The sequence below is a fragment of the Mytilus edulis genome, chromosome 12 (genome assembly GCF_963676685.1).
Source record: "Mytilus edulis chromosome 12, xbMytEdul2.2, whole genome shotgun sequence".
Taxonomy (NCBI): domain Eukaryota; kingdom Metazoa; phylum Mollusca; class Bivalvia; order Mytilida; family Mytilidae; genus Mytilus; species Mytilus edulis.
Genome location: NC_092355.1, coordinates 57,039,748 through 57,056,208, shown reverse-complemented (window position 1 = coordinate 57,056,208; position 16,461 = coordinate 57,039,748). Strand labels below are relative to the sequence as shown.

Genomic DNA, 16,461 nt, shown 5'->3' with positions numbered 1-16,461 from the left:
ATATTTCCGAGTTTCAATCGATACAGCCTCCACGATAAAGTTTGAGTCCACAAGCCCTAAGCTCAATTTTTTAAAACTTTTTGTTGTCTTCTGTCGGCTTGTAGAGAAGAAATGTACAAGCCTCCAAGCAATTTTACAAGCCTGGGTCATCATGGTCATAGGACTTGTGGTTAAGCATGAAGACTGTTGATAAAATAAATCATTAAACGTTGCAATACAATTTGATTTGTGCGTCTTGTTTACTCTAATGTATTGGTTTTGGGTATTTTGAATGTTCAAACTATTTCTTGATTATCTCCCCTTATAGAGTTTGAATATTTTACATTAGAATTAAATTTCAGTAGTAAATGATCCTATATAGTTATCATATGAAGTACTTACCTATAACAACAGTCTGACTGGACAGAGATCAAGTTGACTGGACAAGGATCAACTTGACTGGACAGGATCAAATGCACTGGACAAGGTTCAAATCCACTGGACAAGGATCAACTTGACTGGACAGGGATCAACTTGACTGGACAAGGATCAACTTGACTGGACAAGGATCAACTTGACTGGACAAGGATCAAATCCACTGGACAAGGATCAACTTGACTGGACAAGGATCAACTTGACTGGACAAGGATCAACTTGACTGGACAAGGATCAACTTGACGTGACTTGGATCAAATCGACAGCATGTGAATGAATACTGATGATAGATGTATAAAATGAGAATGTTTCTATTTTAGGTTGAAATCATTATTAACATGTTATAAAGATGCTTGTCTATCATGTCTATTGTTTGATTCCATTTTGACCTCTTTCATTGATTGGTTGCTGTCTCATTGGTATAGGTCTCTGAACCTTTACTTTTACAAGATGCATTCTTTGTTTTTAGTGTCTTGTTTAATATAAAAAGACAGGTGTTATGATATTTTGAATGTGAAATATATGATATCTGTTAATTATCTCCCCCTGTCAGAGTTAAAATTCTACATTCAATGATCCCAAGGACTGAACAATTATCAAATAAATATCGATAATAGACATTATAGATGACATTCAAACTGAAAATATAAATGAAATAAAAACAACACGTTACAGACACTAATCTATTTTTAAATAAAATGTTGACCTCTTTTGTTGATTGTTTGCTGTCTCATTGACAAAGACCTCCAATCTTACAATCATAAACAACAATTGATTTCTTAGTTTACATCTCTATTTGTAATGCTTGCAATGTTTAATTAAGCTTCAATCAACTCCCAAATGCAATTAATTTTGGAATTATGTCATTTTATTTTTTGTCTAGATCTCCCTTATACAACAGCTGCTGAATACAAGTTGTGTTATTCTTGTTCCAACAACATTAACCAGATGCTCTGCAGGGCACAGCTTTTTACGACCACAGAGGTTGAACCCTTAATGGTTGGGGCAAGTATGGACACAACATTCAAGCTGGATTCAGCTCTAAATTTGGATTGTGATTAAATAGTTGACACAGCATAGGTTTCTGACACAGAATGAATGTGGTCTAATAAACTTCAAAATTTGTTTTTTGCCTTTGAGTAATTCACTATGCTGTTGAATATTAATCCTCTCAAAAAAATGTTAAATGAGAAAAATTGAACCCCCCAGCCCCTATTTTTTGTTCACATCCCCCTTTCCCTTATTCCAAAACTGATCTCAATTCAAATTACTAATGGAGTTTACAACAATAACTACTCATTTAAATACATCATAAAATATTAAAATGTAAACAAGAGGCTCTCAAGAGCCTGAATCGCTCACCTTAATTTTTTTGGTTAAATCTCTCATCAATGATTATTTTGGCTTTTCAATTTATTTAAATGTTCTTGAATCGTCCTATTTTCTTCAAAAGCAAAAAAAAATCATTTTCTCCTATGTTCTATTTTAGCCATAGGAGCTATGTTTCTTGACATACAAGGAAATAAAATATAAAATTTATACTAGATACTCTGAATCTCATTTAGCCTAAGTTTGGCTGAAATTGATACAGCAGTTTCAAAGGAGAAGATTTTTTAAAGTAAGTCAACATGATGAACAAATTGTGAAAAAAGTCTTTAAAGGGCAATAACTCCTTAAGGGGTCAATTGACAATTTTGGTCAAATTGACTTATTTGTAGATCTTACTTTGCTTAACATTTTTGCTATAAGCAGTTTATCTGTATCTATAATAATATTCAAGATAATAACCAAAAACTGCAAAATTTCTTTAAAATCATCAATTCAGGGGCATTATACCTGAAAAACCAGTTACCCAATTCGGCTGAAAATTTCAGGACAGGTAGACCTTGACCTAATAAATACTTTAACTACTTGTCTTATTTGCTCTAAATGCTGGAGTTTTTGAGATATAAGCCAAAAACTGCATTTTATCCTGTGTTCTATTTTTAGCCATGACGGCCATGTTTTTTGACGAAATAAAAAAAAGCACAAATTTATTTTATACACCCTACTGATCATTCAGTTGAAGTTTGGTTGAATTTGGTTAAGTAGTTTTAGAGGAGAAGATTTTTTAAAGTTAGCAAATATGATGGACAAATTGTGAAAAATTGTCATTAAAGGACAATAACCCCTTAAGGGGTCGATTGACAATTTTGGTCATATTAACTTATTTGTAGATCTTACTTTGCTGATCATTTTTGCTGTTTACAGTTTATCTTTATCTATAATAATATTCAAGATAATGACCAAAAACTGCAAAACTTCCTTAAAATTACCAATTTAGTGGCAGCAACCCAACAATGGTTTTGTTTGATTCATCTGACAATTTCAGGGCTGATAAATATTGACCTAATGAACATTTTAATCCCTTGTCAGATTTGCTCTAAATGCTTTCGTTTTTGAGATATAAGCCAAAAACTGCATTTGACCCCTATGTTCTATTTTAAGTAACGGCGGCCATGTTTTTTGACGGATCAAAAATCGAAGCACAAAGTTTGTGCAGGATAATCTAAGGAACAATCATGTAAAATTTCATCCAAATCAATTCAGTAGTTTCAGAGGAGAAGATTTTTTTAAGTTAGCACATAAATGATGAACAAATTGTGAAAAATTGTCATTTAAGGAAAATAACCCCTTAAGAGGTCAATTGACAATTTTGGTCATAGTAACTTATTTGTAGATCTTACTTTGCTGATCATTTTTGCTGTTTACAGTTTATCTTTATAATAATATTCAAGCTAATGACCAAAAACTGCAAAATTTCCTTAAAATTACCAATTAAGTGGCAGCAACCCAACAATGGGTTGTTTGATTCATCTGAAAATTTCAGGGCTGATAGATATGGACCTGATGAACATTTTTACCCACTCAGATTTGCTCTAAATGCTTTCGTTTTTGAGATATAAGCCAAAAACTGCATTTGACCCCTATGTTCTATTTTAAGTAACGGCGGCCATGTTTTTTGACGGATCAAAAATCAAAGCACACACTTTGTGCAGGATAATCTAAGGAACAATCATGCTAAGTTTCATCCAAATCCATTCAGTAGTTTCAGAGAAGATTTTTTAAAGTTAGCAAATATGATGAACAAATTGTGAAAAATTGTCATTAAAGGACAATAACCCCTTAAGAGGTCAATTGACAATTTTGGTCATATTAACTTATTTGTAGATCTTACTTTGCTGATCATTTTTGCTGTTTACAGTTTATCTTTATCTATAATAATATTCAAGATAATGACCAAAAACTGCAAAATTTCCTTAAAATTACCAATTAAGTGGCAGCAACCCAACAATGGTTTGTTTGATTCATCTGAAAATTTCAGGCCGATAGATCTTGACCTAATGAACATATTTACCCCATGTCAGATTTGCTCTAAATGCTTTCGTTTTTGAGATATAAGCCAAAAACTGCATTTGACCCCTATGTTCTATTTTAAGTAACGGCGGCCATGTTTTTTGACGGATCAAAAATCGAAGCACACACTTTGTGCAGGATAATCTAAGGAACAATCATGCTAAGTTTCATTCAAATCCATTCAGTAGTTTCAGAGCAGAAGATTTTTTAAAGTTAGCAAATATGATGAACAAATTGTGAAAAATTGTCATTAAAGGACAATAACCTCTTAAGGGGTCAATTGACAATTTTGGTCATTTTAAATTATTTGTAGATCTTACTTTGCTGATCATTTTTGCTGTTTACAGTTTATCTTTATCTATAATAATATTCAAGATAATGACCAAAAACTGCAAAATTTCCTTAAAATTACCAATTAAGTGGCAGCAACCCAACAATGGTTTGTTTGATTCATCTGAAAATTTCAGGGCTGATAGATCTTGACCTAATGAACATTTTTACTCCATGTCAGATTTGCTCTAAATGCTTTCGTTTTTGAGATATAAGCCAAAAACTGCATTTGACCCCTCTGTTCTATTTTAAGTAACGGTTGCCATGTTTTTTGACGGATCAAAAATTGAAGCACACACTTTGTGCAGGATAATCTAAGGAACAATCATGCTAAGTTTCATTCAAATCCATTCAGTAGTTTCAGAGGAGAAGATGTTTGAAAAATTGTTAACGACGACAGACGACGACGACGTAGACGACGACTACGACGGACGCCAAGTGATGAGAAAAGCTCACATGGCCTTTTAGGCCAGGTGAGCTAAAAAGTGCTTGTTATCACTGAATGGTAAAGATTGTTTTAATTTATCAGTTGGTAGTAAAAGTGAATATACATTGTATATTGTATAAAACAATGATTTAAGTTGATACAACTACTATTCTGGACAAAGAAAGATAACTCCAATTGAAAATTTCTTGCTATTGCGCAATATTGTGCAATTAGATATTTCTTGCTATTGCGCAATACTGTGCAATTGAAAATTTCTTGCTTAATTGCACAATACTATGCAATTGAAGATTTCTTGCTATTGCTGAATACTGTGCAATTGAAAATTTCTTGCTATTGGACAATACTTAATATAATAATTTTGGATCCTGATTTGGACTAACTTGAAAAGTGGGCCCATAATCAAAAATCAAAGTACATGTTTAAATTCAGCATATCAAAGAACCCCAAGGATTCAGTTTTTGTTAAAATCAAACTAAGTTTAATTTTGGACCCTTTGGACCTTAATGTAGACCAATTTGAAAACGGGACAAAAAATTAAGAATCTACATACACAGTTAGATTCGGCATATCATCAACATGCTCAAAGAACCCCAATTATTCAATTTTTGATGAAATCAAACAGTTTAATTTTGGACCCTTTGGTCCCTTATTCCTAAACCGTTGGGAACAAATCTCCCAAAATCGATTCCAATCTTCCTTAAATGGTCATAAACCTTGTGTTTAAATTTCATAGATTTCTATTTACTTAAACTAAAGTTATGGTGCAAAAACCAAGAAAAATGCTTATTTGGGCCCCTTTTTGGCCCCTAATTCCTAAACTGTTGGGATCTCAACTCCCAAAATCAATCCCAACCTTCTTTTTGTGTTCATACACCTTGTGTTCAAATTTCATTGATTTCTATTTTTTTTATACTAAAGTTATTGTGTGAAAACCAAGAATAATGCTTATTTGGGCCCTTTTTTGGCCCCTTATTCCTACACAGTTGGAACCAAAACTTCCAAAATTAATCCCAACCTTCCTTTATGGGTCATAAACCTTGTGTCAAAATTTCATAGATTTGTATTTACTAAAACTAAAGTTATAGTGCGAAAACCAAGAAAATGCTTATTTGGGCCCTTTTTGCCCCTAATTCTTAAACTGTTTGGACCAAAACTTCAAAAATCAATCCCAACCTTCCTTTTGTGGTCATAAACCTTGTGTTTAAATTTCATAGATTTCTATTTACTTAAACTAAAGTTATAGTGCGAAAACCAAAAGTATTTGGACGACGACGACGACGCTGACGCCAACGTGATACCTATATACGACCAAAAATTTATTTTTGCAGTCGTATAAAACACTGGTGTAATGCTACTTAGAAGGAATGCGCCAGCTCTGGATTATTCCCTTTTAATACAAACATTGGTGTAATGCTACTTAGAATGAATGCACCAGGTCTGGATTATCTCCCCTTTAATACAAACACATGTGTAATGCTACTTAGAATTATTATCTCCTTTTTAAGAATTTTAACATTTAAAATTTACAATATATTTCTGAGTTTCAATTGATAAAATAAATCATTAAATGCCCAATGTATAAATATAATGTTCACTCACCTATAGAATGTATAGTAATTAATTGTATGGACCATGAATCAAATAAATATCGATAGCAGATCTTCAAACTGAAAATATAAAATACATGTAACTTAATTATCATGATTATACATGTTATATAGCATCCCTAAAATTTCCTGAAATTGTATTTACTTGGCATGAATGAAAAAAGAAAGTATAACCTTCCATAGTACCATACAAAGCTCAGTGGAAGAGTTTTATGACAAATTCATCATAGCATGACGGCCTGTTGTTAGCCAGGTTGTCTCAAATGGGAGACATTGTGGCATGCCAAAAAGCAGAATGCTTTGATGTAAGCTCTCGAGAAACAAGTACAGGAAGAGAAAGAAAATGTCTCAAAGTTTTTTGTCTGAAATAACATACTACCAATCAGTAAAGTCAATGCTTTGGCCTCTTTTTAACGGAAATAAATTGTTTATGGCTTTGAATTTCTTGGGTACAATAATATCCCAATATCTCCACACAAACACGATTAAAACCCTGAGAACTATAAATGTAATCTTAATAAACAGCTGTACCATGAGCGCATGATACACACGTGGATTATTCAATAAAGTTCAATCTTCTCAATGTTATATTAGAAATTTAAAAAAAAAATAAAGGGAGGTTATCTTAATCGATTTAAATCAGTCATCAAAGTTTAATGAAAATTGCTCTATGCACTTTATTAGGAAATTTTCCAAAAACTTGAAACTACCCCTTTTTTAATGAATAAAATCTTATACATGTTATAACTCGGAAATGTAAAATCTAAAATTTATAAAAATCAAAAGGGAGCTTACAACAATAGATATGAATAATTTACCAAAGTTTCATAAACATGTTGAAATTGTTTTTGAGTTATTGTCTGAAAACTGGAAAATCCCCCCTTTTTTAATGAATAAAACTGAAAATTTCGGAAACAGTAAATCTGAAATTTTTAAAAAACGAAAAGGAGCTCACATCAATAGATATAAACAGTTCACCAAAGTTTCATGCATATTGGTTAGAGTGTTTTTGAGTTAATGTTCGACATGTTGACGAAGGACATACGGACAGACAGACAGTCACCGTAATACCATAATCTGTCCCGTAAACAGACGTATAAAAAACGCATCACTTTTACTATATACATTGTATCTGATTTATCATGTTTATTATCAAATTTCGTATAATCCAACCATGTGTTTATTATCTTTCAGTCACAAAAACACCATTACAAATAGTGCTAGTTAGACCCAGATGATTTTAGGACAAGTTAAAGGCAGTGCTTTTTTTGTTCACAGGACAACGGACATATGATAGACGGACACTTTTAACATAAGGAATCTGTATATATTTCATTTTTTTTGTACTAGGTATGAAGCATTCAGGTCTTCTACGCTCTGAAGTATAAAACTTTATAAAAAAAGTTTCTGCTGCCACCACCAGATAGTCATCCCTAATACTTTATTTCTAGCAGGTTTCTTATAATCTATTTTTAAATAAAATGTTGACCTCTTTTGTTGATTGGTTGCTGTCTCATTGACATAGACCTCCCATCTTACGTTCATAAAGAACAATTTGATTTCTACATGTTCTAAGTTAACAATAAAATTGAGAATGGAAATGGGGAATGTGTCAAAGAGACAACAACCCGACCAAATAAAAATCAACTCTTTTTGTAATGCTTGCAATGTTTAATTAGTTTCAACTTCCAAGTACAATTAATTTTGTTATTGTGTCAGTTAATTTTTTGTATCCCGTCACAAAAGTTGCTAAGTGCAAAATATTAACCTTGTTCTAAAAGAATTAATACAAACACTGGTCTAATGCTATTTAGAATGAATCCTATAGCTCTGGATTATCTCCCCTTTAATACAAACACTGATCTAATGTTATTTAGAATGAATCCTACAGCTCTGAATTATCTCCCCTTTAATACAAACACTGGTCTAGTACTATTTAGAATGAATCCTATAGCTCTGGATTATCTCCCCTTTAATTCACATTTACAATTTTAATATATTTCTGATTTTCATTTGATAAAAAAATCATTAATTGTTCCAATACAATACCAATGTAATGTTCACTGACCTATAGATAGTAATAACTTGACTGGACCTTGAATCAATAAAAACTAATAGTAGATCTTCAAACTGAAAATATAAAAAAATACATGTAGCTCAATTTCAGTTTGTTTCACGTTTATATAAATATTGGTAAAACTTTCCCTGAATTTTTATGTCCCTGTCATGAATTAAAAAAGAAAAGGTACATGTACCATACAAAGCTAATTAGTGGAAAAGTTTTTAGGACATATTCATTATAGCATGAAGTCATTGTGTGTCCTGTGCTATTGCACAATACTTAATATAATAATTTACACATCCTGTTTGGTGTGTATCTCCTGCCATATCAGTATAAAAACCCAAAAATTATGAAGAAAAACACCCCCCCTTTTTTTTTCTTTTAACCCCCCTTGGAGTAATTACCCCAAACTCAATTCCTGCCTGTTATGGTACCTTGCAGTACAATTTCAGAGAGATCGACACATTTAAACACAAGTCACCTTAACTTTATACGACCGCAGAGGTCAAACCCTGAAAGTTTGGGCAAGCATGTCAATTAAAATCTGTACTCAACATTACTGGTTGAGCAAAAAAATGGACTTTTCAGACTCTGAGCTGTTAGTTTGTAGTTAATGTACTCAACACATTTAATATGATTTTCGTCTATTGCCTGATAGATAAACTACATTTAGTAATTCATCACATTTACAGTTTCTCTACTATAAGTTTACAGCTACAGTGTATGAATATTTCAACAACATGGATATGAAATAATGTATTGCTTTATGCTAGACAGAAAACCCTATTATAGCTAATATGTATATATTTATTTATGTAAATAAATACTGTTTATATAATTTTAAAGTTTCATAATATTCTGAATTAACTGCACAATTTACCTGAATTACTTTCCTTCTTTCTATATAACAGATCTACGTTGGCCACATATATATATCTAACAGGACATTATTGTTTTTATATTTCTGTTTTCTATTCTTCAGCATTCACTATATTTTAGACCTAAAAAAAAAAAAAGAGTATCTAAATAATATTTTTTTTGTGTTGAAAAATAACAAATCTAGTCCCAGTTTCAATTCTAAAATAAAATAGTTGCCCCCTTTATAAACACATTAGACATGTGTCTGTGTCAAGTCAAGAAGATTAACACAAGTTACAGAGCCAAATATTCTCAATGTAAATGAGATGTGCTAAGGCTTATATATATATATGCATTCCATTTAACATTGGCCTACCACTTATGGTTCCTCTTGAACTGACCATATCACAAACTGATACATGTAAAGTTAAACTAAGCAAAAGTTTTCGTCAATATAAAAAAGAAGATGTGGTATGATTGCCAAAGAGACAACTATCCACAAAAGACCAAAATGACACAGACATTAACAACTATAGGTCACCGTACGTAGACCATTACTGAGGGGGCATTGCAAAGTAATCTGCATGGAAATGGGATGTGCCAATGGCAACGCTAATACAACTGCATACCAAATATCCTTAAGTAACCACTAATGATTCACCGTAAACTAGACCTATTCACAAACTAGTACATTGTTGCCGCCACCACCAGAAATGGCACTACTTTGTCTAGCTTTTTAACTCTATCAAGGCAAGAAAAAATCGCGATTAAAAGGCAATAACTCCAAAGAGGAGATGTCAGACGATTTCCTCCATATTGTCAAAATTATTTTTTATTTGCTTATTTAAGTTTCTATCTATCTATTTTAATTTTTAAGATTTAAAGGCATCAAACGCAAAAAAAATGGTTAAAATTGTCTTTTAAGTGGCAATTACTTAAACTTGTCTTGCTGATCATTAATGCATGTAAAGTTTATTTCTATCTATTATAATTTTCAAAATAATAGGCAACAATAATGTGTCCATAGTACACGGATGCCCAACTCGCACTTTCATTTTCTATGTTCAGTGGACCGTGAAATTGGGGTCAAAACTTTAATTTGGAATTAAAATTAGAAAGATCATATCATAGGGAACATGTGTACTAAGTTTCAAGTTGATGTTACTTTAACTTCATCAAAAACTACCTTGACCAAAAACTTTAACCTGAACTTCGCACTATCATTTTCTATGTTCAGTGGACCATGAAATTGGGGTCAAAACTATAATTTGGCATTAAAATTAGAAAGATTATATCATGGGGAACATGTGTATAAAGTTTCAAGTTGAAACATACAAAATAGAGGGAGCAATTGTTTTTGTGGATTTCACAAAAGCATTTGATTCTTTAGAATGGGATTTTATGCTTGGAACTTTGAAACATTTTGGGTTTAATGAATCATTCATTAAATGGGTTAAAACTATGTATACAGATGTTCAAACATGTGTTATGAACAATGGGTGGGTATCAGAAAATTTCAAAAATTCACGGGGAATCCGACAAGGCTGTCCTTTATCAGCATTATTGTTTGTTTTGGCTGTTGAAATTATGGCTCTTAAGTTGAGGAACAGCAACGAAGTAAAAGGAATCACTATTAAGTTAGATGGGAAAAGTCACAGCATTAAAATTTCACAACTAGCTGATGACACAACATTATTTTGTAAGGATAAAAACGATGTAATATCTGCAATGAATATAATCGAAATTTTTGGCTCATTTTCAGGACTTTTGGTAAATAGAAATAAAACAGAAGGATTATGGATCGGGAAATTAAAATCATGTAAAGATAAAATTGCGGGAATTAATTGGGGAGATAAACCCATTAAAGCATTAGGGGTGTTTTTTGGACATGATAAAGATGAATGCAAAAAATTAAATTGGAATTGTAAAATAGAGAAAATGATGAAATTGTTCAAGACATGGGAAAAAAGGAATCTATCAATTTTAGGGAAAATACTAATTATTAAAGCATTAATTTTGCCGTTATTTACGTTTTTGGGAAGTGTCTGCTTAACTCCTGAAAATTATATTAAAGAAATAGAAACAAGAAGCTTTAAATATATTTGGGATGGGAAACCAGACAAAGTAAAACGAAACCTGATAACACTTCCTTATGAAAAAGGAGGCCTACAAATGGTCGATTTTAAAAGTTATTTTATATCGCTTAAAGCATCATGGGTATATAGACTAGTTAATGGTAAATTTGCCAACTGGAAGCTTATACCTTTTAAATATTTAAAAGTGTCTAATAATATTTTAGTTATATTTAATATGAATTTAAATGATATAAAACATTTAGAATATTTTAAATATGTTCCAGAATTTTATAGAGAAGTAATAAAGTCCTGGATTTTGACTGGGGGTGGGCAAACAAAACAAGTAGTGACATATGCTGATATAAGAAAACAAACAATTTGGGGGAATAAATTTATTTCATTTCATAAGAAACCAATTATCTTTGAAAACTGGATTAAAAGTGATATAATATACTTGAATGACATTCTAGATGACACTATGTCACTATCAGAAAATTATATTTTGAACAAATTAAAGTGTAAAGTAAACTGGATTGTTGAATTTCATAAATTGAAACAATCCATTCCACAAAATTGGATTGACATAGTTAAACAAGAAAATTCTGTCCAAAGTAAAGTAAATATCCATAGAAATAAGATCACATGGAAAGATCGTTATTTTAAGACTACATTTTTTTCAAATAAAATGTTATATGACTCTCTAGTGAATAGTAAAAAAGAAACGTCAGTAGGGATAAACAGGTGGCTCAAAATTTTACCATTGCAAGAAGCTTCAAATATGAATTCATTATATAACTTTATTTTCAAATACTTAACTGAAAATAAATTAAAAATATACAGATGGAAACTACTACAGTTTATTGTACCAACCAAAAAGCATTTATTACAATGGAAAATAACTAATAACAGTTTGTGTAATTTTTGTAACATAGAAGAAGACTATGCTCATTATTTTTTCAATTGCTCTTATTTAACAAGATTTTGGCAACAACTAAACGATCTCTTAAAAAAGAGTAATTTAGATTTTTCCATAAAATTACAACACATGATATTTGGATACAAAATTACAGACAGCAAGTATTACCCAATAAATTTTTTGATTACAATTATTAGTTTTTCAATATATAAGTCGTACTATGTATCTGAGCAGAAAACAAAAAACATAGACGTATTCAGAATTTTTATTAATGAATACACCAAGAGAGTAGATACCAATATTAATGGACATAAGACAATAAGTCCAATGTTGCTTTCAATTAAAAGAAACATAATCAATGAATAATTTTTATATTGTTAATATAGAGTTTTGTAAACAAAATGTATGTCAATTATTTAATCAGCTGATTTATTCCCTGGGTAGTCAGTGGATTGTAACAGGGTACGTCAAGAGAAGCTTGGAATCTTGATGGTTTATGTAACAAGCAATATTTGATGAATAAAATTATTATGTAGTTAAAAAAAAAAAAAAAAAAAAAAAAAGTTTCAAGTTGATTGGACTTCAACTTCATCAAAATCTACCTTGACCAAAAACTTTAACCTGAAGCTAACGGACACACGGACGGACGAAGGGACGGATGGAGGCAGACCAGAAAACATAATGCCCCTATACTATTGTAGGTGGGGCATAAAAAAGAAAAGAAATGTTGAAATTTGTCATTTAAGAACAATAACTCAGGGGTTCAAATTAGCATTGGTCCGAGGTCCGCAACCTTTCACAATTGCAATCGGACTTTTGTATGGGTTACTAGCTACGCCCGATGGACCTTCAATTTAAAAGAAAAAAAAAATAACTTTGCCAACCTTTTCAATAAACCAAAATTTCCTAACGATCTCAAACTTTATTTTCATCTTTATTATTCATGACAGCGATGTTCATTTTGTTCAATCGACCGTTATAGCTTTAAACCGAAAATGGCCAATAAGTAATGTGTAAATTCGAGTAAAATCGTATCTGACTGACAAACACAACATTGAACAAGAGTGCACACTCTGAAATGTCTCGCAATCTTTACTGATCATTGATATTATGTTGATAGTCCTCAATATAAACCTTTATTACAACTGTCACATACATGTAAACTTAACATTAACCAAGAAAACTAAACATTGACCAATGAAGCATGAAAATGAGGTCAAGGTCAGATGAACCATGGCAGACAGAAATGTACAGCTAACAATTCTTTCATACAACAAATATAGTTGACCTATTGCTTATAGTTTAAGAAAAACAGACCAAAACACACAAACTTTATAACACCGAGCAATGAACTGTGAAAATGAGGTCACGGTCAAATAAAACATGCAAAACTGACATAAATCATAAAATATTTCCATACACCAAATATAGTTGACCAAATGCATATATCATTAGAAAAATAGACCAGAACCCAAAAACTTAACTTTGACGACTAAATCATGAAAATGAGGTCAAGGTCAGATGACACCTGCCAGCTAGACATGTACACCTTACAATCATACCATACACCAAATATAGAAGACCTATTGCACAATTAAAACACAAAAACTTAACTATATATATATAACCATGAAAATGAGGTCAAGGTCAAATGATACCTGCCAGTTGGACATGTACACCTTACAGTCCTTCCATACACTGAATATACATGTACTATACCTATTGCTTATAGTATCTGAAATATGGACTTGACCACCAAAACTTAACCTTGTTCACTGATCCCTGAAATGAGGTCAAGGTCAAATGAAAACTGTCTGACAGGTATGAGGACCTTGCAAGGTATGCACATACCAAATATAGTTATCCTATTACCATGATTACTCATAATAAGAGAGAATTTAACATAACAAAAAATCTTAACTTTTTTTTCAAGTAGTCACTGAACCATGAAAATGAGGTCAAGGACATTGGACATGTGACTGACGGAAACTTCGTTACATGAGGCATCTATAAACAAAGTATGAAGCATCCAGGTCTTCCATCTTCTAAAATATAAATCTTTTAAGAAGTTAGCTAACGCCGCCGCAGCCGGATCACTATCCCTATGTCGAGCTTTCTGCGACAAAAGTCGCAGGCTTGACAAAAACAATGGATACATATACCAGAAATGAAGACAATTACAATACCGGATCAGATTCCGGGGTTGGATAATCATGATAATGGTTAATTCCGGATTTGCTGATCAAATACAATAAAAAAAAATCCAGGCAGGTGACAAAATTCATCTTTGATGATGAAATAATAATTCAAATATGAAAACCAAAAGATATACGGAAAAGAAAGACAAAGCAGGAAATATTTTATACAGAAACTCAAAATTACTTTTAGTTCACAAATTTTCATTCCAAAATCCAATAAAATGTGACAGTACTTTTTTTTACGGATCACTATCCGTATATCGAAGCTTTCTGTGACAAAATCGCAGGCTCAACAAACACTACAACACCAACAGCAACACCCTCCCCATTACAAAAAAAATAATTATGTGAATTCAAAATATACAAGACAATTACATTTATTATTAAACATGTTATACAACATGTACAACAGTGACACTGACATGAAACAAGCTAACCTTTCATCAAAAACACATTAATTTTGTATCTTATTGGGCCACACTTTAAAAAAATATTTTGGTTTGCCCAAACCCTACCCAAGGTAGAGACTGTGGGTAGGTAGGTAGGCATTTTTTTTTCCGGCAAAGATAAAATGAAGTGTCAGATGTTCTTTAGTCTTCATGCCTATATCATTAAAAAAAAAACTTTTCACATCAGGACAATAAAAGATTTTGAGAAGGCACCTTTTTTCTGGGTAGGTATACTTCAGTGATGATTCCAGGTGTTTTCAAATGGGTCCCTAGAACATCAAATTGGGAATTTTTATTCTATTTGGGAATTTTTTAAGCATAAAGTCTAAGACGAAATAACATTATTTTCCTGTAAAAACGCAAAATGTATATTATTAAGTTTAACCTGTACACTGATGTTCATGTAAGTTGTAACATTTTGAATAATTATGGATGGGGTACTGTTATTACATGAATATCATTGAACATGATGCACTAGTCTGCTAGTCATTGCTAGTCTATCATCTAAGCTATAGTTACGTAGGCCTATTACAAAAAAATATATTTCAGCTAACATATAAACCACTGAAAAAAATCATTCATCGGGTATTTTTTCCACAGCAGGTCATCTCTATAAAGGAGTAAGTTCGGTAAGTGCCATATTTGGCCCCAATTATAAAGTTCATGGTTACAAGACAATAATTGTTTTAAGTTGCCTTAAAGACATGTGAAAAAGTTAAACAGAGCTGTTTTTGTCAAAGTTTAATTCTTAACACAACGATTTTTACATTCCAAAACGGTCAAGTTAAGGGAATTTGGTGAAATTTGACAAAATCAGCCGGATTTCAACCAAATAAAGGACCAGGAAAAATAGAGCGCAGGCGTCGACAAGCTTAAAATTCAAATAAGACATATTAAATGTCTTCACAAACATTATTTTAAAAGATCTTTGTTGTCGACGTATGCGCTCTATGTTTCCTGTCAAATAATCTTTGGAAATTTACCCATTTTCATTGATTTTTTCGTGAAAAATCAATATGAGTACAACTTGTGACGTCATAATGAAACGCAGAAACGTAAAATTTTAAACAAAATGGCTTATATCCTATCTAGTCAATGTATTAGCTATAATTTATCGTGATATTGGTCAATAAATCCGAATTTGAAATTTACGCTAAAAAAGTGGGCCATTTTAGGACCTTATCGAACATACTCCTTTACCTTGATTTAAATGGATTTCAAATTGAACTGGTCAATTGTCGAATTCAGAAAAGCAATTACAAAAGTTCATATACTTAATTGATAAAATATTTTAAGCATTGAACCAGTGTTCTTTAAAATTATTTGGATCATATTCAAAACTTTTGAAATAGTTCCATAATGATGACATCGTATTTAATGAATGGTCTATCATCAACATTATTTTCAAAAAATGCTCAAACTTTTGTCTTTTGAGGAAATAATTTCTTTTATAAAACAAGTTTTCATCATATTATATAACCGGCTCTGCTGGGCGATCTGCTTTTACGAGATCGGTGACCATTAAACTTTATCCATCAATGTTATATCAAAATTTAAATTTGCTCTCTGCCGAGGTCTGCTTTGACACCCAATTTTATCAACCTGCTGGGCGATCTGCTTTTACAAGATCGAATACTCCCATAACATATTAATCAATTGAATTCGGCTGCTAAATTGTTTGCCACATGTTGACATAATTAAATCGTTG

General features: G+C 31.7%; 1 protein-coding gene across 1 annotated transcript in view; it reads right to left on the bottom strand.

Annotated features, from left to right (window-relative positions):
- Nucleotides 1-16,461, bottom strand: part of LOC139499564 (uncharacterized) — a 690,384-nt gene that overhangs the window by 382,329 nt on the left and 291,594 nt on the right. Inside the window, exons 4-5 of the mRNA XM_071288298.1 lie at nt 6,188-6,255; nt 382-694 (exon numbers count right to left, since the gene is read on the bottom strand). The gene's annotated coding sequence lies outside the window, so the exon portion shown is untranslated. The remainder of the gene's footprint in view (nt 1-381; nt 695-6,187; nt 6,256-16,461) is intronic.